General features: G+C 48.0%; 1 protein-coding gene across 5 annotated transcripts in view; it reads left to right on the top strand.

Moving 5' to 3' along the window:
- Positions 1-1,420: 1,420 nt before the first annotated feature.
- Positions 1,421-24,313, top strand: part of ZBTB7C (zinc finger and BTB domain containing 7C) — a 401,190-nt gene continuing 378,297 nt past the window's right edge. For 4 of the 5 annotated variants that reach the window (XM_049902314.1, XM_049902313.1, XM_049902316.1 and 1 more), the window contains exon 1: positions 3,719-3,841. The gene's annotated coding sequence lies outside the window, so the exon portion shown is untranslated. Of the gene's footprint in view, positions 1,503-3,718; positions 3,842-24,313 lie in introns of those variants that run through there. The other variant, XM_049902319.1, reaches the window with a different exon arrangement.

The raw sequence follows: 24,313 nt of genomic DNA, 5'->3' as shown, positions 1-24,313 counted from the left end.
CTGGGTATATGGATTGCTCCCACTGGCCAGTGAGGTCTTTTACTTCTTTGTGCAAGACTGGGGCATCAGAATGGTACAGATATGCTGATTTTGGGTGATTTACGAACACTGCCTGATTTTAGGGCTCTGGACTACTGACAGTCTATCGCTCGCCCTGGGGCTTTGAGCTGTGTACACGGGACTGTGCATCCGCTTTCACCCCTATGTAATGTGACCATGATGCTGGCCAAGAGTATTGGCCCTGAGGGCAGGCGTCCTTCACCCTGTGTGTCCCCACACCCTCAGGAGGCTTTGTACCATGGTCATGCAGTCCTCCAGGGGCGGCAGCACCTATTTCCTCAGGTGGCTTTTGACACCACCGCTCCACAATGCCAGTGGGCTTTCTCATTGATGCCCTCTCTTAACTCCAACTGATGTGGTGGTGCCACGCTTTCCCAGGCTAGACAACAGGCAGACTTTCCTTGTGTAAACAGTTACTCTATTCTTGCTCTACCCACGGGCTTCTCACCTATCTTCCATGTCAGTGGCAGGGGTTGGGTCAACATGGAAGAGATCACATTCTAAGAATGCAATGATTACAGCCTAAAAAGCTTAAAAGAACACATGAGTGGAAGATGTGTTGTTTCATGTTTGCAATGTGTGATCCTAACCGGTAAATTGAACATGATCTGAAAAGGAATTATAGTCCACATTTCCCCATACACTCTAGCTAAGACTTGCATTTGAGGTCATCATCAACAAAGCCCAGGAACAACCTCTGAGAGAGTATTCTGCCTCCAGAATAAAAATAGGCACCTTGCCGGAACTTCTCTACTCTTCCCATAGCCTGATGTATAGATTTGGGGCTATAAGGCTGATGGAATTTCCTTGCCCAATTTTTGACTTCCTGGCCCTCCCTCCCCCCCAATCCTGTGAGCCAATCCCTAAAAAAAAAAAACACTCTCCTCCTTCCTCTCTCATTCCTCCCCTTCCCTTCTTGCTGGGTCTGTTTCTCTAGAGAACCCTAAGACAGACACCAAGTCCATGTCAGACTCCCAGGATACCAAGATGAGTAACAAGTTTGAGGTCTTGTGGGGACAAGAGATCATAAACAAAAATCATAAACACAGTGTAATAGCTACTTTCCTTAAAAATATTCTATTAATATTCACTAATGCAGCCTACTCTGATCTTGGTTGCTCTTAAGTGTATAAAAGTCTTGCCAGCGGTGTCATTACAGTAGCCCTGAGACTCACTGCCAGGAACATGGTCCCTCCCCCCACAGAACATGCAAAGCCATTCAGTTTTCTAACAGCTATGGGACATTCACTCTGGCCCAGCTATGCCCAAAGAGGGGAGGAGAAACCAGACTTCCTGATTTAGAAGCGCTTCTAACTTAGTACCCCATCCCTCTTTTCCCAAACAGAACTCTCTTTCTGTGGCTGTGGCTGTCCTCACGCTGGGAACGGCGCTGTGTCTATTGTCTGCAGATGTCTTACCATTCTTGGGCTTCGATCCTCCAGGTACTCCCTAAAAGCATCCCCATGGTTGACATGGGATGCAGCCAGACTTCTGGGATAGAAGCTTGACCATACCAGCAGTGTCGGCAGTATTCCAAATTACTGAAGACCTTTTAAAGAAAGGAAGAGAGACAATCTAATTTGGGAGGGCAGCAGCTCCCAGGGTTGCTGGGATATTATTTTACCATTCTGGAAGCCCTAGTAATTTGAAAAACCTAACATCCTGAATTTGAAAATCTCTTGGTTTTCATGACGGACTTCCCTGCACTTACACAGCGCCTTAGAAGGGTTTGGATAAAGTGGTTGCGCAAACTGTTAACTGAGAGGCATTTACTTTCTAGGAAAAACCAGGTCTCTGGCAAATTAAAGCGACGTAATTTATAATTGTACACAAACCCCACGCTCCAGAGTCCCCTTTCCTGTTTGTGCCGAATTTTCTACTGTCGCACTCTTTTTCAGGCATGTTTTCCCTTGCCTTCACTCTTCCGAGCTTGGTGGCTCGCAATGTGCATTGATTACCAATGAATGAAACCATAAAAATCCCAATGAGCATCACTAAGCAGAAGTGCCAACAAGGGGTCCAGACATTCGTTTTTATAGATTATGTAAAGGATGTAATTAAGCATTAAAAGACACCACAACAGGTGCCCCACTGCCCTTTCATTAGTCAATGGTCAGAATGGGCACAGGAGGCAGGGGTTAACTTTCTCGCCTCTTCTGGGCGCCCCGCGCGGCTCAGGTAGGCGCAGCCCCTGTAGGGTTTGGGGGCCGCGAACTTTCTCGCGTCTGAGGGAGAGAGGAGCTTCGGGGAGGATCCTCTGACTCCCAATGGTACGTACGCACGTGTCGCGCCAGGGCGGGCAAGGGTCCTTGGGTTTGCCGGGAGCGGGGAGGGGAGGCTTGAAAAAGGTTGGGGGAAAAGCCAGCGTGAGTCCCGGTCTGCTGGTGGCCGGAACCTCCGCCCGAACGTCTCCTAGTCCACGACAGCGCACGCCGCCCCTCCCAGACCAAGACCCCCTCCTCTGCCCTCGGGCGGGCCCTTTGCGGTGTCCATCACCTCTCGGCTCTGCGCGTTCCACGAACTCTCAGGCTAGTACAGCATCCGTGGGGGTGGGGGTGGGTGGGGGGGTGTTGGAGGGATGGGGCGGAGCCAAGTCCTTGCAGGACCCACCCCCTGGCTGCGCTGCGCGGTGATTGGCCGCTTGGGAAAGCCGCCTTCTAAGCGGTCCTGGGGAGAAGCGGGTGGCCGGGGAGGGACCCTGCCTGGCGCGCTGGGTTCGGGCTGCGGGGTGGTCCTGGCAGACGAGGGATGGGCTGGGGGGGGGGGTTGGCGCCCTCGCGCCTCCAGGCGGAGCATCGGCAGGAGTTGGGGCGCTGGGAAACCCTGCAAGCCTGTGGTTTCTCGTGCTCGGCGAGGTGTATTCTGCACTCGCCGGAATGCGCGAGCATTTGGGAAACTTCTCGACCCCACTCTTGCCTTTCGACTTTCGGTGGGAAAGCAGTTGCTCAGTTGTATTTCCTCTCCCAATCGGACTCCGTAAAAATAGCTGAGCTCCGGGGCCGCCGAGCCAGTCTGCCGCACCGGTGTCCCGGGCCGGGTGTGGACCTAAAAATACCCCGCGGCCCGGAGCTTGCGCTCCGGGTGCGGGCGCGTCCGGCCGGGCCGCAGAGGGCGTCTGAGACCGGAAAAACGGCGGCCGCGGCCCCGCGTCTCTGCCAAGGCTGTCCCTTTAAATCCTGGAGGAGGCAACGAGAAAAAAGGAAAGAAAAAAAGACGCGGAGCACCAGGCGGCTGGTGGCTCTGCCCGGCCGCCACGCCGCCCCCGCGACGGGTCCCGACTCCCGCCCCCGTCCCCCGCCCCTGCCGGTCCGCGCACCCTCGCCGCGCCTCCCGCCCGGCCGGGGTTGCTGTCAGATCGACTCGGAGCGGGACCAAGGGGGAGGCCGAGTCCCAGCAAGTGCCTGAGTGAAAGGGCGGGGGCGCGGTTTGGGGAGCGGCGGTCGCGGACATCCGGGCCCTTGAGCCCCTCGCGCCCCCGGAGCCGGCGCGCCGGGCGAAGAGCCGGCGCGGGCGCGGGGCGCGGGGCTGAGATCCTCGCGGGCGCGGGGGGCGGGGCGCGGGGGGCGGGGGCGCGGCGCGGGGGGCGGGGCTGCCCGCGCTGCAGCCGCTCAGCTCACACCCGCCGGCGCGGCCCCGCCACGAGACTCTGACAGCGGCGGCGGCCGGCGCGAGCGGCTCGGCGCGCGGGGACGGACCACGGCGGCGGCGGCGGCGAGGGAGGACGGAGGACCGCGGGCTGGCGCCAAGTGCGAGCGGCGCGCGGGGCCGGTGGCGCGCTGAGGTGAGTGGCTTGGCGCGCTGGGGTCGGGCTTCGTGGCTGCCTGGCGGCTGTGAAGGTTGGGGTCTTGCCCGCACCTCGGCGGCCGAAGTGGGTCGAGGTGCGCTGGGCGCTAGGAGGGCGGCGCTGCCTCGGGAACGCCGGAGAGCGGCGCTGGGGCTGTTGCTAGGAGGCCGGCGGTCCGCGCGCCCCGGGGCGCCCCCAGACCGGCTGGTAGGGGCGGGGGGCTGCGGTGGCTATTCAGGGGCTCCGTGCGGCAGCCATGCAGCGGCAGGAGGCGGATGAGGGAGGAGGAGGGCGAGCCGACCGAGAGCGAGCCAGAGAGCGGGCGTCGCGCCTCCTGGCTGGCACCGCGGCCCGGAGCGAAGGGGCGCGCGGGGCTGGAAGGGAACTTCTGCGGGTGCGTGCGGCCCGGGCTCGGCGGCGCCTCTGGTTCTGGGTGGGGCGGGCCTGTTGGCAGCTACAGGTGGCTTCTGCCAAAAGTTTCACCGCACTTATGGCGGAAAGGCGGGGGAGCATTTTGGAGAGGTTAGGTCTACTAGGACTTTTGCAGCTGCGTCTCGCACTGTCTTTTTTGGAGATTAGAATAGGCGCTGGAAAGTCGGGGACCCGGCGCCTCATGACGCAGCCCGAGGGTTGCTTGGGGGTCTCGGCACGAGGTGGCGTCCGTTCGGGGCCCTTAGACGCTTGCTGCTGTCAAATGGGGAAGTTAGGGGAAATGGGCGCACGCACACACATCCAGCCCCGGGAAAGTTAAGCCGAGGCTGGCCCAATACGTGTCTTTGGCGCAGAGCAAGGCCTCTTCCTGGGGACACGCACGGGCACCGCGCGCGTCTTCGCTTTCGGTATGCGCATCTATCATTCCTTTGAAAGGGAATTGTCTGCAGCCGCTTTGCTGCTTTGTTATTCGGGCTCCTTATCTGATTTCACCCGAAGGAGGGCCCGGAGAAGCCAAAGCAAAGCGAAGCGGCAGTTCCCCTTTTCTTTGAAATCTGCGGAGCCACGGAGGCTGGTACTGAAGCTTGGGTGGCGAGGGCGTGGGGCCAAGGTGAACGGGGTCGGCGGGGTGTGCCGCCTGGCGGGGGAGCCTCGCCGGACCATTCCCTAGGCTAGGGCTGGGGTTTTGGGGGCCTCTGGCACGGAAAGAGGGGCGGGAGTGGGAAGGGAAACCCCTTGAGAAGAGGAAGGTGTGCTGAGGCCGGCTTGTGGAGAGATACTCTGAGAAGTCCGGTGGTTTGGCCCGGTTCCTCATTGGCCGGCTTGGTGAATCCAGGGCAGCAAAGTACAACCACCCCGGTAGGTCCGTCCTGGGCTGAAAGAGATCATTATCCCCTAAGCAGGTCTGATACCCGGGGGTTGCAAGTCGGAACAAAACTGCGTGAGAGTTGCAAACACTCAGCCCTTCATTCTCTCTCCTCCTGCTACTACTCCTATTCCCTCCCCTCCACACCCCCCCCCCCCCCGCCACAGGACATGAGCAAAAGGCATGCGCTTTGCTTTAAATAAAGCCACAGAATTTTTGAACTAAAAGAAACCCTGGAGATAACCAGAAGCAGTCGTTTTACAGATGGGTCCTCCGAGCGGCGGAATCACAGCAGTTAGAAGCCCAGCAAGACTAGGAATGACATCAGCCTCCCAGGCCAGGACGGGGAGAGTTCCTTCTGCATGGTCTTGCGGGGCCTGAGATCAGAAATACCGCTGCAAGCCCATCCTGGACTCATTATCTGACACTTTCTAAAGCTATGCTTGCCCGCAAATGTGGTATATTTCCTGTCCCCTGCCCTTGGCTTAAAAAAATAAAAAAATCGGAACTGTCCCTGCCGATTCCAGCCTGACACTATCCCAACTTTTCCTGCTCCCTCCTTACCTCGGATTCCTCAAACTCTTTTTGCAACATAATGCCGCTTGATTAGCCAAGATGAGTTTGCAGCTTGTCTTACTGAAGCACCCACTTTCTGTAGGATGCCAGAACTCTGTTTTTCTGGTAATTAGGTTTTACAGATATTTTTGAAAGGGAGCCCAATTTTGGATCAATTACACTTGGACACAAATGCTGTGCTGTTGTGGATACCAAATGAAAAAGATGAGCAATTATCTGGGTGTTGGAATAGATGTTGTTATGAGTATTTGACACAGCTATTAAACGTCAATGAGTGGGTTTTCAGTAAATGTTTTCTATGCCGTATTTTATTGAGCAAACAAAGTGTCTTAATTAAGAACTGAGAGTTGGCCACTTGGATTTTAGCCACTTGTTTCTTACCAGTGTGTCTGGGTGGGAAGGAATTGAATGATGAACCCAATGATTGTTGAAAGAACTTTTTCCCCCAAACCAGAATCTTCTAGGGCAGTGTTTACCCTTTAGTCTGTAATGTCGGGTGCAGTCCAGCAGAGCCTCATTAAATCAAAATTGCTCTGGGTGTGGTGTGTGTCTGTGTTAGTTAGAAATGGCTTTTTGTAAAAGAATATTTTGCAAGTTTTACTGCTTTCAAGGGCATGCAGTATTGAGAATTCAAGGCTATTGCACTGTCACTGAGAATAATTCTTCTGCTCTCGTGAATAGTTAAGAATCAATGTTGCTGTAGTGTGCTTGGGGCGCCTGTAGAAGAAACTAAGATCTGGTATCATAATGATAATGCCGTGTCACACTCTGACGGTGCCTTTTTGCTTTCATTGCATGCTAATTTCAGCAGCATTCCCATGTAGCTCAGCTGTTTGTCCATCTTACAGATGGGGAAACTGAGGCAGAAAGAGGGAGCTTATTATGTCTTTAACTTCATCCACTGCATGCAGCTTGGGGTTTCTGGGCTCCGCAGGGTGTAGGAAGCCCCCTGATAATATCAGTGGCCCCTTGCCCCTCTCCAGCAAGAGGGGGTCACAGTTCATTGGACGCTGCTGATGAGGGTATCATTGGGGGCCTGAAGGGCTTTTTTAACCACGCGTGCCCCCCCCCCGCCCCACGCTGGTGAGCAGTTTTCTTTTCTCTTAGAGCAGGCTGTGGGAACTTGGGCAAGGAGGGACCAGCTGGCCGAGGCTCGGGCGGGGGTGTGGGATCTGTGTAGAACTGAGGAGTCCAGGCTATTTATAACCCCTCCTCCCCTGGGAAGAAGAGACTGAAGGGTCTGGAACCATCCATGGCACCGACTTCTCCCCAGAATGGCTGTGCCCCACTGGAAGAAAACCTGCCACCCAGCCAGATGGGGGTGTTGGTGTGAACCCTGACCTGTGTGGAAGGGTCCCACAGGGCTCCCTGGAGCACTCGCTTCTCTGGGGGATTTAGGATACAATCATGGATGTTCCTAGCATCCCTTGTGAGTAGTGCTTGGGCCTCCTGGCGTAGGCACCACGTGCTGGAGCTCTTTGCTGGTGGGGTTGTATGCTGCTCACCTCCATATCCTTAGCACCCAGCGTAGGCCTGGGCAGGGGAAATGTTTGCTGAATGAATGCCAATGGCTAGATATAGCGTGAATGGAGGTCTCATTTGCTTCTTCATTGTGCTCAGTGGTATTCCATGGCACCTGGCAATGTGAGGAGGTATCAGAGAGGACAAGGATGGAGAAGCAGAGTGTGGATGAGAATAGGGGTTTCATAGGCGTTTCAGGAACCCTGGGGCCAAGATAGCCTTGGTTAAGTTCTCAGCTGCTAACCAAAAGGTCAATGGTTTGAACCTTCCAGCTGCTCTGCAGGAGAAAGATGTGGCAGTCTGCTTCCATAAAGATTGGCAGCCTTGGAAACCCTGTGGGACAGTTCTATTCCATCCTATAGGGTTGCTATGAGTTGGAATCGACTCAATAGCACTGGGCCTGGTTTAGCGGCCAAATAGTGTCCCTGGGTGCTGCAAGCAATTAACATGCTCAGCTGCTAACTGAAAGGTTGGAGGTTTGAGTCCACCCAGAGATGCCTTGGAAGAAAGGCCTGGCAATATACATCTGAAAAATTAACCATTGAAAACATTATGGAGCACAATTCTACTCTGACACACATGGGTCACCTGAGTCGGAATCAACTCCACAGCAACTAGTTTTTTGGGGGGGAAGGGGCAAGATGATTGGTCACTCCATGCCACCAGGGATGCTGGGAACATCCATTCATTAATTTAACAAATAGTGATTAAGTCCTTCTCTACCAGATGGCTGTCAAAATTCAGTCTCCACCAAAGCAGATCAGCTCATTCCTGGCTTAAACCTCTCCTGTGGGCACTTCGTGATTGAGCCTGGCCCTCCTCTTTGACCTCCTCCCCTTCCTCTCTATGTTCCACCCTCCCAGCTCGTTTTTGTTTCTTGAACACACCAAGCGCATTTGTTTCTGGCTTGGCTCCTCTCTGTCTGGAATGCCTTTCCTTCAGATCTTCCTACAGCCTGGCTTCTTCTTGTCTTTTAGGCCTCAGTTTGAACATCACCCTGTCCTATACTCTTCCTAGCACTCAGCACTCTCTGGAATATAGTCTTGACCCTTCTCTTGTTTTTGTCTGTCTTCCTCCACTAGAATGTAAGCTCTGTGAGGGCAGGACCTTGTCTGTTTTGCTACCCCTTGTATCCTCAGCACCAGAACAGTGCCTGGCATGTTGCAGTGCTGGAGTAAATAGGTGCTGAGTTAATGCTAATTAGCACTATTGGGTGTGTCTTAGTTACCTAGTGCTGCTGTAGCACCACAAGAGGGTAGCTTTAAAGAACAGAAATTTATTTTTTTTTACAGTTTTCACAATTCAGAAGGCTGGAAGTCCAAATTCAAGGTGTGGCTCTAGAGGAGGTACTTCTTTGTCTATTTCAGCTTCTGTTGTTGTGCCATCTAGTCAATCCTGACTCACAGCCACCCTATGTGACAGAGTAGAAGTGCCCCATAAGGTTTCCTAGGCTGTAGTCTTCACAGAAGCATATCACCAGGTCTTTTCTCCGTGGAGCAGCTGGTGGATTTAAACTGCTGACCTTTTGGTTAGCAGTCTAGCGTGGAACCACTTCACCACCTGAGCTTCTTATTTCAGCTCCTAGTAGTCAGCAATCCTTGGAGTTCCTGGGCTTGTAGATGGGTCTGCCTCGGAAGCCATCAGGTAGCATCTGTTTTCCCCCTGTTTGTGCATGTGTGTCTTTGCTGCTCTTTATACAACTCAGAAGTGATTAGATTTAGGATCTACCCTACTGGTATTACTTCAACTGATTACTTTGTATTACATTAGATTATGAAAGGTGATTACATTGTATTAGATTAGATTACATCCATAGGTACAGAGGTTAGGATTCCAACACATATTTGGGGGACGGCACAATTCAATTCACAACAGGGTGTGTGAGAATGAATTAGCCAAGGGCACCACCCTCTGCACCTCTCTAGCCTAGAGGCAAAAATAAAGCTCATTCATATGTACTCTGGTGTATTGCAGGAAGGGGAGAGGTACAGCCCAGGAAGGCCATTGTCAAGTGGCGTTACCCCAGATTTGACCAGGGTGGTTGGCTTGGGCAGAGGGTCTTCTTTGAGATGTTATGTTATGAATTTGGGAACTCTGGCAGCTGACTTACCTTCAGCACTGAGGTTCCTCTGGCTTTTTTGGCTTCTTTCTTTCTCTGTTTATTTACTTCTTTGGTGGGCAAGAGTTCCAAGTGTAATGCCATCCTTGGAGAGTCAGGAATGTTGTGTTTTTCCACTAGCTCCATTCATTTGCAGGCTCCTCTGAACAGCTGTGGACAACTGGCTGCCAGTGTGGATGCAGGGAGGGTTTCTCTTCAGGGCCAAGGGGTACACTTAGCCCGGCAGGAACGGAGCATTTCATTTGTGCTTCACACCCTGCTGATTTCCAAACCCCACTGGATTGGTGCCTGTAAAAACGGATTCATGAGGAAATTAAAAAACTATTAGCGTTGAGTTTACTGTTTATTTTCTGGTTATAAAAGCAACAAGAGTCAAGGCAGAAAATTTGGAAAATATGGAAAAGTATAAACTGAAAACAAACTGTCCAATATCCTAACCTTGGTACTTTCCTTCCAGTCTTTTTTCTATACCCACCAACACACGTTAGATATAATTAGGATTAAACATTGCTTTCCAGAATTTTGAAGCCTATGTCAAACAGAAAGCTCCTTTTCCCTTGAGAGTCTGATACTCATATTCCCACTGTGAATCACTAATTCTTAGAAGAAAATGTATTTTCCAAGCCTCTTTGCTGGCCAAGAAGATTTCAGTAAGCTTTACCTTCTGTAGTTTGAAGCAGGAAAACAGTAGTTCCCCCCTCCACACACTTATACCTTGTGCTGTGCTTGGAAACACACTTCTCACGCCTCACCTCTCTCTCCGGTGAGAATCACAGGCATATGGTCTTGTAAATTGTCCCCTTATTGAGCATTTTGTCACATTTACCAATGTCACAATGTTCTTCAGAAGCATATTTTTATTGGATGTATAATATTTCTTCAAGTAACATACTGTAATTTATTTAGCTATATTTAAATATATATATGCATGTATATACGTATACACACACATATACGAATCAGTGCCCCTTAACTAATAATTCCTTGACCTAGAAATGAGGAGCAGAAGGCACTTGAGTGCTGTGAACCTGTACTGTTCGATTGTGTGTTTAGGGCATCACTGTCTGGGGGACAACCTTAATTCTTTCAGGATGTCAGAGACTTTGTGTCCTCACTGCTGTGTTCCCAAGGCTTAGAAGAATGCCTGGAGCACAGTAGGTATTTGGAAATAGTTTGCTGAGTGGCTAGAACACAACATCCTTCCTGTGGGAGGTGAAACCCTGATTAAGTTCACCAATGTCAAGCCCTCTTCTGAGAGCATGCTTGGGTGAGGGAGGACAGAGAAGGCCCTGGGGGCTTGAAGGGGTGAGGTGGGCATTATGGGAAATGTAATGTGAGCTACTTAAATGATTTTTAATTTTGTAGTAGCCACATTAAAAAAAGCAAAAAGCAGGCAAATGAATTTTAAAAATGTATTTTATTTAATCTAGTATGTTCCAAATATGGTCATTTTAACATGTGGCACTAGCCAACATTTCAAGTGCTCGATAGCCCCATGGAGCCAGTGGCTACTGCATTGGCCAACAGGATGAGTCTGGGGCAAAGGTCAGGAGGGCCAGTGTTAGGGAGGCTGGTTACTTGGTGGGCACCTGGGAGGGAAAGTGCCAAAAACAAGCAGACCAGGGAAGAGGCAAAAGGTTGTAAGACCTGGTTTTTGTCCTGGCCCAGTGGGTATATCGTGTATCCTTGAGGGAGCCTTTCTACTTTTATGGGCCTCAGTTTCCCTATCTGTAAAAATGTGGTTGGATTCTAAGAGCCTTTCAGCTCTGGTGTTCTCTAAATCCTGAGGGAAAGTCATGGAAAGCAAATGTAGCCACTTCCCAAGTTTGTAGAGAGTGGAGGTGAGGCTTGGAGAGAAAGTTTGGGCCCCATGCTTTAAAGCACCTTGTTCAGACTTCTGTCCGGAGAATTTATCCATGTAAGTGCCTCTAAGAATGAACAGTGTCCAGTTACCACGAAGCTGTTGAAAGCATAGTTTCAGGGGGCAGTTATTATTTTTGAAAAGTGGCATGTTTTCATTATCTTTAAATTCTGAAGCTTCCTCTTGTTCCCCGGCCTTCCCAGATGGCTGTGAATGGAAGCCCTAAAAGAGGGGAGGGGCCCCACAGGAAATATTAGAACAAAAAAGGAAATATTTCAGCTCTGTAATAAATGGGCACTTGGCCTGCCCAGAGAGGATGTGGGAAGAGGGAGGAAAAGAGTGGCAGGTGTGTTTGGAGGGAAGGGTGTGTCATCAAATGTATTTTAAGCTCCTGAGGTCAGCAGCACTGGTTTTTATTGCATTCTGGTGAGTAGGGATTTGGTGTTTTTTATCGCCCCACCACAAACTTCTGTCGGGGAAAGAAAGCTCTCTCTCCTTTTTAAGGAGTGTCTCTTCTTTTTCAAATAGATTGTCACTAGGTAACTAGCTTGTGTCTACCCTAAACTTCCAGACAGGAAAGGGCCTCGGTGCTTTCAGAGGTGGGCTAAACCCTCTGCTCACAAATGAGGAAACTGAGGCACAGAGAGGCCACATCACTCTCTAAGGTCACCCAGGATGGCAGCCGAGTAGCTGGTGCCAGAACCCGTGCTTCCTGCCTCCCCTGCCAGCCGGTGGTGTCCTTTCTGTCTCTTCTACCAGACAGTGGTGCCACCTCGATTTTTGTCTCTGCAGTTTAACTGATGACTCAACAGGCTGCCTTGAATCCTTTAAAAATGAGGACTTCTCTTTTGTGTTTTTCTAAACTAGATTTTTTTTTTTTATTACTGTTCCACACATTGTTTGCTTTGAATTTTTTTTTAAATTGTGCTTTAGGTGAAAGTTTACAGCTCAAGTTAATTTCTCATATAAAAAGTTATACGCATGTTGTTATGTGACCCTAGCTGCAATTCCTATAATGTGTCAGCTTGCTCCCTCTTTCCATACCGGTTTCCTGTGTCCGTCCAACCAGCTCCTATCCCTTTTTGCCTTCTCATCCTGCTTCCGGACAGGAGCTTTGCATTTAGTCTCGTGTATCTACTTGAACTAAGAAGCACACTCTTCATGAGTATTATTTTATATTTTATAGTTCAGTCTAATCTTTGTCTGAAGAGTTGGCTTCCAGAATGGTTTTAGTTCTGGGTTAACAAAGAGTACAGGGGCCGGCCATGTCTTCCAGTGTTCCTCCAGTCTCAGTCAGGCCATTAAGTCTAGTCATTTTGTGTGAATTTGAGATCTGCACCCTACTTTTATCCTGTTCCATCAGGGACTCTCTGTTATGTTCCTGTCAAGGCAGTCATTGATGGCACCATCTAGTTCTTCTGGTCCCAGGCTGGTGGAGTCTCTGGTTTATGTGGCCCTTTTGTCTCTTGGGCTAATACTTTCCTTGTGTTCTTTAGTGTTTTTCATTCTCTGCTCCAGGTGGGTTGGGACAAACTGATGCATTTTAGATGGCCGCTCCAAAGCTTTTAACACCCCAGACAGTACTCATCAAAGTGGGATGCAGACCATTTTCTTGATAAGATTTGTTATGCCAGTTGACCTAGATGTCCCCTGAAACCATGGCCCCCAGACCACCGCTCCTGCTACTCTTGTCCCTCGAAGTGTTTGGCTGTGTTCAGGAAACTTCTTAGCTTTTGGTTTAGTCCAGTTGTGCTGACTTCCCCTGTATGCTTTGGATTTTTAATTTATTTTTTTTTTTCCAAATAGGTCAGCACTTCCATGGTCTAGAATTCAAAAAGTATGAAAAGGTATTTATAGTAAAACATCTTTTTCTCACCCCTGCCCATTATTAGTTCCCTCACCCCAGGCAACCACGGTTACTGGTTTCTTCCGTTTAAAGATATTTTATGTATATACAAGAAGAAAATATGTATGTGTGTGTATTTTTAACTTTTTATCCAAGTGGAAGCATATCATGCACATTGTATTTCATTTTATTTTTCACTTAACAGTATATCTTGGAGCTATATGACTATCCAACCGTAAAGAACTTCTTTCTTGTGTGTTTTGGCTGCATAGATGCCATTGTGTGGGTATACCATGACCGACTTAACCACTCCGTTATAGATGGGTATTTTGGTTGAATCCAGTGTTTTGCTAATGCATTACTGTTTGTTTTTACCCAGTGATTTCTTTTTATGAAAGTAATTCTTGATTTTTCTGAATACAGGCAAATTTCTAATCCTCCAAGAGTAAGCTTGCTGAGTTAATTGTTCACAACATGCTTGAAAGAACAAAAGTGCTTGATTGTTTAAGGATTAAGAGTAGATTAAACAATTTTGGGGTTGAACCTTCTGGAAAACAAATCATACAGTAGACATTCATTTATTAAACCAGTGTTTCTTGCGCTCCTACTACGTGCTGACACTGGGCCAGGCAGTGGGTGAGGGATCAAAGGAAAAAAAAAAAGGGCAGGCAGTGTAGCACTCACATTCTGGGGAGTGGGGTGGGGGGTCTGAGACAGGACCATGAAGCTGATAGAAGACGACAAGCGCTGTAAGAGGACCAGGTTAGAAGCAGCTCTGGGAGCAGCCTTGTTGAAGGAAAGAGAAAACCAGGGTGGGAGGGAATGTTGGGCCTTTTGACTTGGAGGTGGGTGCAGGGTATCAGGGAGGGGGCTTCGGGCTGATTGGCTGTAGGGGAGCAGCAAGGCTTCCTGTCCACAACTGGTGGTGCCCTACCCTTGGCCCCTCCACTGCCTCTCACACTCACTGCCCACCTGCAGTGGTCTCCAAAGGGCAGGGCCTCCAAAGGGCAGGGCTGGGACCCCTGCTCGGTCAGGTGTACTCCGCATATCCTTGCTGTGTCCTTTCTGACCTTGAGGGGCTGCGAAGCCCATCTTTATCCCTGGGAAACAGGACTGGCTTCAGAGCAAAGCTCTCCCTCGGACCAGTTCCTTCTCAGCAAAATGTGTGTACTGGGCAGTGAAGGCAGAGCTGCCCTGTGGACAGAGCGGGCAAGGGGCAGTGAGAGAGTTCAACCCTGCAGAGTAGAAGGGGGCACCCTTTATCTCTGCCTGTACCAGAGATTCCCGCAGATTACTGCTTCCCTCCTGGGATGAGGGGATCTGCTTCCCAGGAATCAGGGTTCCAGTCCTGGTAGGCCTGCCCTCATGGGGGCTCCAAGTGAATTCCTGAAGCAGTCAGCATAATGAAGGTGTCAACCTCCATCAGCAGCATGAAGGCAAGAAGCTAAACAAGAGGTGCGGATTGTGCCTCGTTAAGCAGCATCTTCGCTGCTTTTGTGTGCATGCAGGTAAGGAAGCAGGGATCCCAGGTAGAACTTGAAGTGCATTTGAGCTCCTACTGCATGTTTATCCCGGAGCTAAGTTCTGCAGGGATTCAGAAGAAGCTCAAGACATGGTCTTGCCTTCAAAGGTCTGAAACTCTGGTTGGGAAGATGGTGGCATACCCAGATATATACAAGCCTTATGCTGAAGAGCTAAGGTGACATCGTGTAGCTGGTAAAGACTTCAAGACTTTAAAGAAGAGGGAGGTTGTGTACGCTGGAGTAGGCAGGGTGTGAGAGGAGATGAACCTGGGGGCGGGGGAAGATGGTGGCAGGAGAGAGAACTGCTGTGTGTTGAGGACAGTTTGATGGCAGGGGCCCTGGTGGTGCAGTGGTTAAGAGCTCGGCTGCTAAACAAACCAAAAAGGTCTGCAGTTACAATCCACCAGCCGCTCCTTGGAAACCTTGTGAGGCAGTTCTACTCTGTCCTGTAGGGTTGCTGTGAGTCAGAATCGACTCAACAGCAACAGGTTGGTTATTTGGTTTTGGGGTATATGCTCAGGTGTGTTTCATCCATTAATCCTCACAGCACTTTTCCATTTGACATCATTATTCCCATTTAACAGATGAAAAACTGAGGTTTGGAATATTTAGGCTAACTTGTTTAAGTTGGCATGGCTGCCTTTAAGTGGCAGAGCTCTGATTTCAGAGCCCGTATTCTCTCCAGTGCACTGCTGAATTAACATTCAGGTTCCTGGAGAGTATTTGGGGGGGTGGTGGGGATGAGGCCTTTGCAGAAGAATGGTAAAAGGGCAGACATGACTTGTGCCACATTTAGCAAAGAAATAATCCCCTGAGCAGGAAGATGTGAGTAGGAAGCAGATGGAAGGAAACACATTTGGTTAAGGGATCCAGGTTTGGAGAGTTAATTGCAGCAAATCTTAACTCCTAGGCCGCTCCCCCCGCCCCCCCCCCCCCCACTGTCTGGTTCACCTCTGGCTTTTCCTCCTTGTTTAATTCAGTTCTATCATGCTTCGATTGTTGTGGTTGTTAGTTGCTTTGAATCGGCTCCAACTCACGGTGACCTTATGTATAAAAAAAAAAATTTTTTTTTTTTAGCAGTGAAATATTGCTCGGTCCTGTGCCATCTTCATGATCCCTGGTATGTTTGAGTGCATTGTGGCAATTGTGTCAGTCCATCTTATTGAGAGTTCCCCTTGTTTTCGTTGACCCTCTACTTTACCAGACATCATGGCCCTTTCAGCAGTTGGTCTTTCCTGATGATGTGTCCAAAGTGAGCAAGTCAAAGGGGATGTCATCATTTCACATTTAACCTTAAACAGTAAGAATTTAGGAGAAGATAATCTACTTGATACCAAGGATTAAAACTATGTATTTTTGTCCAAAGCTAAACTGGGATGATTTTTATTCGTGGAGCAACCTCTCTTTCATATGGCATTTTCGAAAATTGCTTTTGGAGCTATTTAAAATACGGTTGTAAAAATATAACTACCAGCACAAAGGAATATTGACTCAAAACATTTAGGTGTTAGGACATCCCGGAGGTGTGTGTTTATCCACATTTTATAATTCTGTATGTGGATAGTTCTGAATTTCAACTTTGAAGAGAGCTGTGTGACTTACTGACAGCCACTGTTGTGGCTCATGGTCAAGATGAGAATTCCTCTTTCATTATAGTCGCTCTGTGTGGTGTGGGCCAAGTGATATGTGTTGATGGGGTTGGATGGCATGGAGAACGTAAGGGACAGACAAAAGGTTTTAAGGGCTAGTAAATCTTGCGTAGTGGTTAGACTGTGGTATGATTCAAGAATCCCCTTCCAAGGCTCAAGTTTGCATACACTTCCTTTAATGGATTTATATCTGTCTTTGGGTGGGTGGGTTGTAATCTCAAGGTTCCTCTGTCCTGGTACTAACTTACAAATAAATGCTAACCATTAAAAAAAAAAAAAAAAAAAAAAAGAGCCTGCCTGTTATTTTCCTGCCTTCAGTTCTTGGGAATCTGTGCTGTAATGTGGTGTTGTTGTTGTTGTTGTTGCTAGTGACCATTGATTCATCCCTGGCTCGCGGCGACCCCAGGCACAGCAGAGCGAAATGGAATGAAACAAATATCCAGTCTTGTGCCATCCTTATGACTGGTTGCAGATCAGACCATTGTGATCCGTAGGGTTTTCGTGGCTGATTTTTGGAAGTTAGATCACCAGGCATTTCTTTTTAGTCTGGAAATTCTGCCAAAACCTATTCAGCATCATAGTACCGTGAAAGCCTCTACTAACAGCCAGGCGGTGGCTGTGCACGAAGTGCATTGCCTGGTAATTGAGCCCTGGTCTCCCATACGGAAGGTGAGAATTCTACCACTGAACCACTGTGGCCCCATTAATGCAGTGTTGTTGTCGTTAGGTGCTGTTGAGTCGGTACCTCATAGCGACGCTTTGAACAAGAGAATGAAACACTGCTCAGTCCTGTACCGTCCTCACAGTCGTTGCTATGTTTGAGCCCGTTGTTGCAGCCACTGTGTCCATCCATCTCGGTTTGGGCCTTCCTCTTTTTCAATGACCTTCTACTTTACCAAGCATGGTGTCCTTCTCCAGGGACTAGTCCCTCCTGATAACATGTCCAAAGTACACGAGACGAAGTCTCGCCATCTTTGCGTCTAAGGAGCATTCTGGCTGTAGTTTTTCCAAGATAGATTTGTTTGTTCTTCTGGCAGTCCATGGTATATTCAGTATTCTTTGCCAGCACTGTAATCCAAAGGCATCAATTCTTCTGTCTTCCTTATTCATTGTCCAGTTTTTGCATGCATATAAGGCAATTGAAAATACCATGACTTGGGTCAGACACACCTTAGTCCTCAAAGTGACATCTTTGCTTTTTAACGATTTGAAGAGGTCTTTTGCAGCAGATTTGCCTAATGTAAAAGTAGCTATTAACATTTAGGAAAAGAAGGTATTTACATTTAAGAAACTAAATCACGCCATGCCCTACCTCCGTGGTTTTGCCAGGAATTCTTTGTGGCTGTGATGCACCAGATTCAGCCACCTGGAAGACAGTCCCCTATTTGCAGAAGTCATTAAAACCATTGTTTAACTAAAGGCTTTTCTTCTCTTTTCTTCCTTACAATATTCAAGACCCTGCATTTGTACAGACCTGACTCAGCATCATTCTATTTTGGGAACTTGTTACCTCTTCTCAGATCCTGGACTGCAGTGCCCTAGTTTTCTGCTCTTTGCTCAGGAGTTGCCTAGATTTTGGCTTCAGGTCTGAAGTCTTGCCACAAAAAGAAATGTCTTTGTACCAGGACTCTGCCCCCAGCCACTGGGTGCCTGGGTAACAGGGCTTGCCTTTCTGACTGCCTGATGGACACACTAATGTTTTCATCGTTATAAATTTGTACATTCCCTGGAAAATTTGCCAGGGCGGCAAAGCATTTGGACAGCGCACGCATACACATACACATTCACACTCTCACTCGTTACCCTTCACTGGGATCGGGGGTGTAATGCATCTGGCACAGTGCCTGCCACAGAGTCCGGGACTCAGTAAATATTATCGACTACTACTAATATTATAATTGTCATGTTCAGAAGGAAAACATAGCCCCCAGACCCTGTGTGGTCATGCCTGAGAGTCAGAAAGATCTCTTAGTCTGGTGACCCTTCTCGTTTCTTTGATGCGCCATCCTTCATTCACACACAGCACATTAAGAGTCTGTTCGTTCTTGGGATGTGTGCAAAATTCCAATTCCTGTCAGGAGAATTTATGTGTGGTTTTAGAGGGGATAATCGACCAGTTAGTATGTGCGCACTGACTTTATACACATACGCGTTGCCGTTTACAGCACACATTATAACATCTTCAGTCTCTGCCAAGAATGTGTATTTCTTAGCCCCGTGCATTTGCATATTATGGGTTCATAATTTCAAATAGCTGTAAAAATCTCTACAGAAAAATGTAGTCACTGTACTCTGATGTTCTAAATCTCAATATAGTAGTAGAACCTGGCTAATTTTTGCCCCTGCTACCAGCCCTATAATTTTTATACACACACATGCATGCACACACAATCTCTGACTTTACCTTACTTCCAAGCAAAGATTTAATAGCTGGGAGCATCGTTATGCTGCCTGTTCCCCAGACTTCATTACCTTTCCAAAATTTATCATACACACAGCACAATGTACTATGGTCTTATTACAGATGATTGAAAAGAAAAGATCAGTCAAAATAAATGAACCCACTACATCTGATCTTTCTCTGGTTCTGATCCCTCCCCTCCCACCCCACACCCCCACCACCTTCCACTTTAGTCATCCTTGAGCCCCTGGCTTAGCTGAGCACTGTGACAAGGCAGCAAGCTCTTCAGAAATTGTTCTTTCAAGATAATATCACCAGAAAATCCAGCCACCCGCATCCCACCCTCTAATCAATCATTAGGAAATTTGCCATTGGCAGCGCTTGATTTGACCAAACAAAATAGAGCAGCAGGAAAAAAAAGAAACTTCTTAGACATTTTAAAGGTCCTGCAGGTACACAACACACCTGAATGTTAAAGACGGTCACATGGAGGTTTTCTTTTTGAAGTTGAGGGGGGAAAAAAAAGATGGCAAGTTAAGGTCTATTCTACTACATTTCACTGTGGGCAGAATAAATAGCTGAACCATAAAAGTCTTCAAATGCAGTGAAGGTGCTGCAGACATCCACTGTGGCATTGTTGACCTGGGGATCATGAGGCCAAGGGGATGGCCAGGCGGGCAAGGGGCTCCAGGGACTTCCTTCTTGTTGCCTGGTTTGCTCTTTCGATGGTCACTTAGCAAACTTTCTAATTGCTGCAAAGAGTGCCCTCAGCTTGGGCACTGTTCTGTAGCATGTCTGGTGGGAAGTGGGGGGACTCCCGGCATCCGGCAGGCAAAGGAATATCATTTTCCAGCTGTAAAAGTGGCAGCCATTCGTGACTAGGTGTGTGTCTTAGTCATCCAGTGCTGCCGTAACAGAATTGGATGGCCTTAACAAAGAGAAATTTGTTCTCCCACGTTCTAGGAAGCTAGAAGTCCAAATTCAGGGTGCCGGCTCCAAGGGAAGGCTTTCTCTGTTTGCTCTGGGGAAAAGTTCTTGTCATCAATCTTCCCCATTCCAGGAGCTTCTCAGCTCAGGGGCAGCAGCTCCAAAGGACATGCTGTTCTCTGGGTGCTACTTTCTTGGCGGTATGAGGTCCCCGTGTCTCTCTGCTGGCTTCTTTCTTTTATATCTCAAAAGAGATTGATTTAAGACACAGCCTAATCTTGTAGATTGAGTCCTGCCTCATTAACATAACTGCCTCTAATCTTGCCTCATTAACATCATTGCGGTAGGATTTACAACACATAGGAAAATCACATCTGATGATGGAATGGTAGATAGTCACACAATACTGGGTATCACAGCCTAGCCAAGTTGACAGATATTTTGGGGGCGCACAATTCAATCCATGACAGTGTGTGAGTTGCTGACCTCAGGTTGATTTATGATCACCTTGGTGCCTGTTTGATTCTGCCCTTTGTGGCATTAACTCTCTGTATGTGTGTGTGTGATCATCTCGAAAGTGTCCTAAACAAAACTGCCATCAGTTTTGATTCAGAGCTTAATCTGAGAAGAATCAAACAAAATCTTTACATTTTAAACATTCTCTTTGTAAATATTTTTAATAACTTTAAGAGCTAATTTACATGTCATAGAATTAGGTGTATAATTCAATGATACAATTTAACAACAACATATGTATATGTATATATATGTCTGTATGTTTGTGTACGTATATATATATGTACGTATGTGTGTATATACAGAACCCTGGTGGCACAGTGGATAAGAGCTCAGCTGCTAACCAAAAGGTTGGCAGTTTGAGTCTACCAGCCGCTCCTTGGAAACCCTATGGGGCAGTTCTACTCTGTCCTATAGGGTTGCTATGAGTCGGAATCGAATTGATGACAACAGGTTTGGGTTTTTTTAATATATGTGTGTGATATATATGTATATGCGCTCATATGTAGGAAACACTGGTGGCGTAGTGGTTAAGAGGTATGGTTGCTAAGCAAAAGGTCGGCAGTTGGAATCTACCACGCACTCCTTGGCAACTCTTTGGGACAGCTCTACTCTGTCCTGTAGGGTCACTATGAGTCAGAATTGACTTGATGGCAATGGGTTTAGTTTTTTTTTATACATATGCATACTTACATGTGTATACATACACGTACATACATATATGTATATATAAAGGCAGAGAGAGAGGTGTTAAAGAGGCAGAGACCATAGAGAGGGAAGGGAAAGGGAAAGGAGCTCTTTGTTCCAAGCCCATACAGGTGAGTTCTCTCATTTCATCTTCCCTGAAGCAGGGAGCCCTGTGTGCAGAAGTGTGATGGCTGGAGCAGACCCTGCCCTCAGTGGGGATGCTCTTGGCAGGGCCCCTCCAATTACACTCTGGTCCCACCCTGGAGGGTGGGGCCCTTCAGCTCTTGAAAAACTATAGTTTTTTCCTCCCCTGTCATTATAATTTACACACATCAAAGTATTGTCATATCATAATCATATTCATTAGCACATTTGGCCAAAACCATTTCTGGGTCTCACTAATAGACCTGAGTCAGATTTCTGAGGCCATCCAGGCCAGTTCTCCATATACACACCCCAGGAAATATTGTCCCAAGGATGCTCGCTGGTCAGCCATAGAGCCTGGACCAGATCCTTGGTCTCCTGACTTTGCTACCAAGTGGAATGGCCTAACGTGGGCAGGGGAGGAAATGGGTAGACAGGCAACTGGAGGTTACCCAAGACTCATTTATCTCCTTTATAGGTTTTCTGTGTACTAACTCCATAGGCCAGCTTCAGAATGATCTTTCATTATTTTAAAGTGCTGTCAATAGGGACATTGTGTTAGACATATGTGACAGAGTAGATATGTACTCCATAGGATTTTCAATGGGTGATTTTTCAGAAGTAGATCACTGGGCGTTTCTTCTAAGGTGCCTCTGGGTGGACTTAAGCCTCCAACCTTTTGGTTAGCAGCGGCAAGGCTTTGGCAAATATTATGTAATTATCTTCCATTTTGTGATCTGATGTGAGCAGCCAATCAATTAAAAGACTGATCAGTTGAAAGTCAGTCACTTTCCTTGGGGGTGTGGCCTGGATCCAATAGATATGGATGCTCTGGGAGACTCACTCTCTCTGGAGCCTATATCCGACTCGTTATCCTCTGACCTCTGGTGCTTGAGATGTGAGCCAGCAGCTTTCCGCCTGACCTGCAGATCTTGGGATTTGCAGCTCCCACAACCCTGTGAGCCAGCAGCCTTCCACCTGACCTGCCAACCTTGGGTTTGTCAACCCCTGCAACCACATGAGTCAGGAGAAGCCTCCCGCCTGATACCGGACCCGTGGATTTGGGCCATGCCAGTGTCCACAGCTGTGTGAGCCATTTTCTTGAGATAAATCAGTCCTTCGCTCTCCCTGTATATATGCTTCACAGGTTTTGCTCCTCTAGAGAACCCAGCCTGAGACAGCAGCCGAGTGTGTTGATCATTTGCACCACCCAGGAACTCCCTCTCATCTAGCAACCCTGAAAAGGGTGGGGTTCAAGTGGAGAGCCTCCTAACTTGGGTTTTTATTCCAAAAGCAGGTGTCCTTTAATTCTACCAGATAGCTCCAAGCTAGAAATAAGAGCAAGTAGAGAAATACAACCATAGCTTGCACTTGGGCGTCTGTACAGGAAGCTCTATTTTCAATCCTGGTTACATTCTGTTGGTGTTTGTGTGTTATAAAAGAAAGTTCTGCAAAAACTATATTTTGGGATAAAAAAGGGCATTTCATTTTCAAGAATTCAAACCTTAAGAAAAAAAAGTTGATGAAGAAACCAATTGTATGAACATACAAGTTCTTGTTAAATACCCAATGTGTGGTGGGAAGGGGAAGGTCTTTTGCTTTGAAAGGAGAGAAGTCCTTCCCTGTGATTGGAATGGACCATCATGGAGAATTTGCCCCGCTGGGGTGCCTACATAAAAGGGCTTTCCTTTCAGCCTTTGCCAGCTGGTGTGGAGCAGAAAGCCAACTCGTGGGGCAGAAAGCCAAGCTCTCCCTTGTGCTCAGAGCCAGAGAGGGAAGAAGTAGGTAGAGGAGACCCTGGACTGAGGAGCAAAGTCATGACAGTTAAACCATGGCAGTTAGAGCCGGGGCTATTAAAAGGCTGTAAGGGCTTTAAGGGGGCAGCAGTAGAATTCTCACTTTACATGTGGGAGACTCTGGTTCGACTCCTGGCCATTGCACCTTAAGAACTGTCAGTAGAGGCCTGTGTGTTGCCATGATGCTGAACAGGTTTCAGTGTAGCTTCCGGATGAAGGTGGACTAGAAAGAAAGGCCTGGCAGTCTACTTCTGAAAAATCAGCCAATGAAAACTCTATAGAGCACAATGATGAGATCCCATGAGTCAGGCTGTCTCTGCAGCTAACAAACAAAAAACCAAACAAGAGTTTTAGAACTTAAAGGAGATAGCTAGAGCTCTTCGAGTTCTTATAAAAGCTAAGTGAGTTAAGCAGACAGTGGCTCTCCTAAGTGTGCTCCCTGGACTAGTCATATCAGCATCTCCTGGGAGCTTGTTAGAGATGCAAATTGTTCCCCCCCCAACCACACCCATTCCCATTGAGTTGATCCCAGCATATAGGGACCCTGTAGGATAAAGTAGAACTGCCCCATAGGGTTTCCAAAGCTGTAAATCTTTACAGGAGCAGACTGCAACTTCTTTTTCCTGTGGAGCAGCTGGTGGGTTTGAAATGTCAACCTTTTGGTTAGCAGCGGAGCACTTTAACCGCTGCACCATCGGGTGTCCTTATTGGGCTCCCCATCTTAGACCAGCAGACTCAGAAATTCGGGCGGTCCTGGCAGTCTGTATTTGAAAAAGCCCTACTGGAGATTCTGATCAGACTTAAGTTTGTAGAACCACAGCTGCAGAAAGAAGGGTTAAATTAAGCAATCCTAAACTGAGGATTAGGATGCTGATTCAGTATTATTTTTGTGATGATGGTAGTTAAGTCATGTCTGGTTAATTTAATAAAGAGTTTTATTATTCTATAAAAAAATATAATTGACTGAACTGCATATTGAGGAATTTAATGAACCACACCCAGAAAGAGCATGAAAGAGATTTTGAGATTCAAATAGACTGGACTTCAAATTCTGGCTCTGCCACCTACTAGCCATGGGAAGTTGAGCGTGTGACTTAAGATTTGTGGGCCTCATTTTTCTTGTACAGTAAACCAGGGTAATAATTACCTACTTCATGGAGTCCTTGAGAGTAAATGAGACTGAGAGACATGGATAGGTAGAGCGTCTAATTCTGGGCTTCTCCCTGCAGGCCCTTACTTCCCTCGCGTGGCTGGTGTTGGGGGCACGGCCATCACGTGGTGGCGGGCACCCAAATGACCATAGTTTCACATCTCTGGAATTGGGAGAATCGTAGAACACTAGTACTGGACAGGATTTTGGTGATCCACTCCACTCCCTTCATTTTATGGATAAGGAAAGGGAAACTGGGAGGTTTTAAGCCACACAACTACCTATTACCAGAAAGAAGGCCAGAGCCCAGGTCTGCTGCAGCCCAGCTCAGGGGCTTTCATGCCCACACCATTTGTCCTCACATGTTTTAGTGTTACAACATGAAGGCCAATGTGAGAGTCCCCAGCTAAAGCCAGAGAAGTTTCCTTTGTCAGATTGCAAAGACCTCTGGGCAGA

Source organism: Elephas maximus, chromosome 11 (assembly GCF_024166365.1).
Source record: "Elephas maximus indicus isolate mEleMax1 chromosome 11, mEleMax1 primary haplotype, whole genome shotgun sequence".
Classification (NCBI taxonomy): domain Eukaryota; kingdom Metazoa; phylum Chordata; class Mammalia; order Proboscidea; family Elephantidae; genus Elephas; species Elephas maximus.
This window is presented reverse-complemented; position numbering and strand designations above follow the sequence as displayed.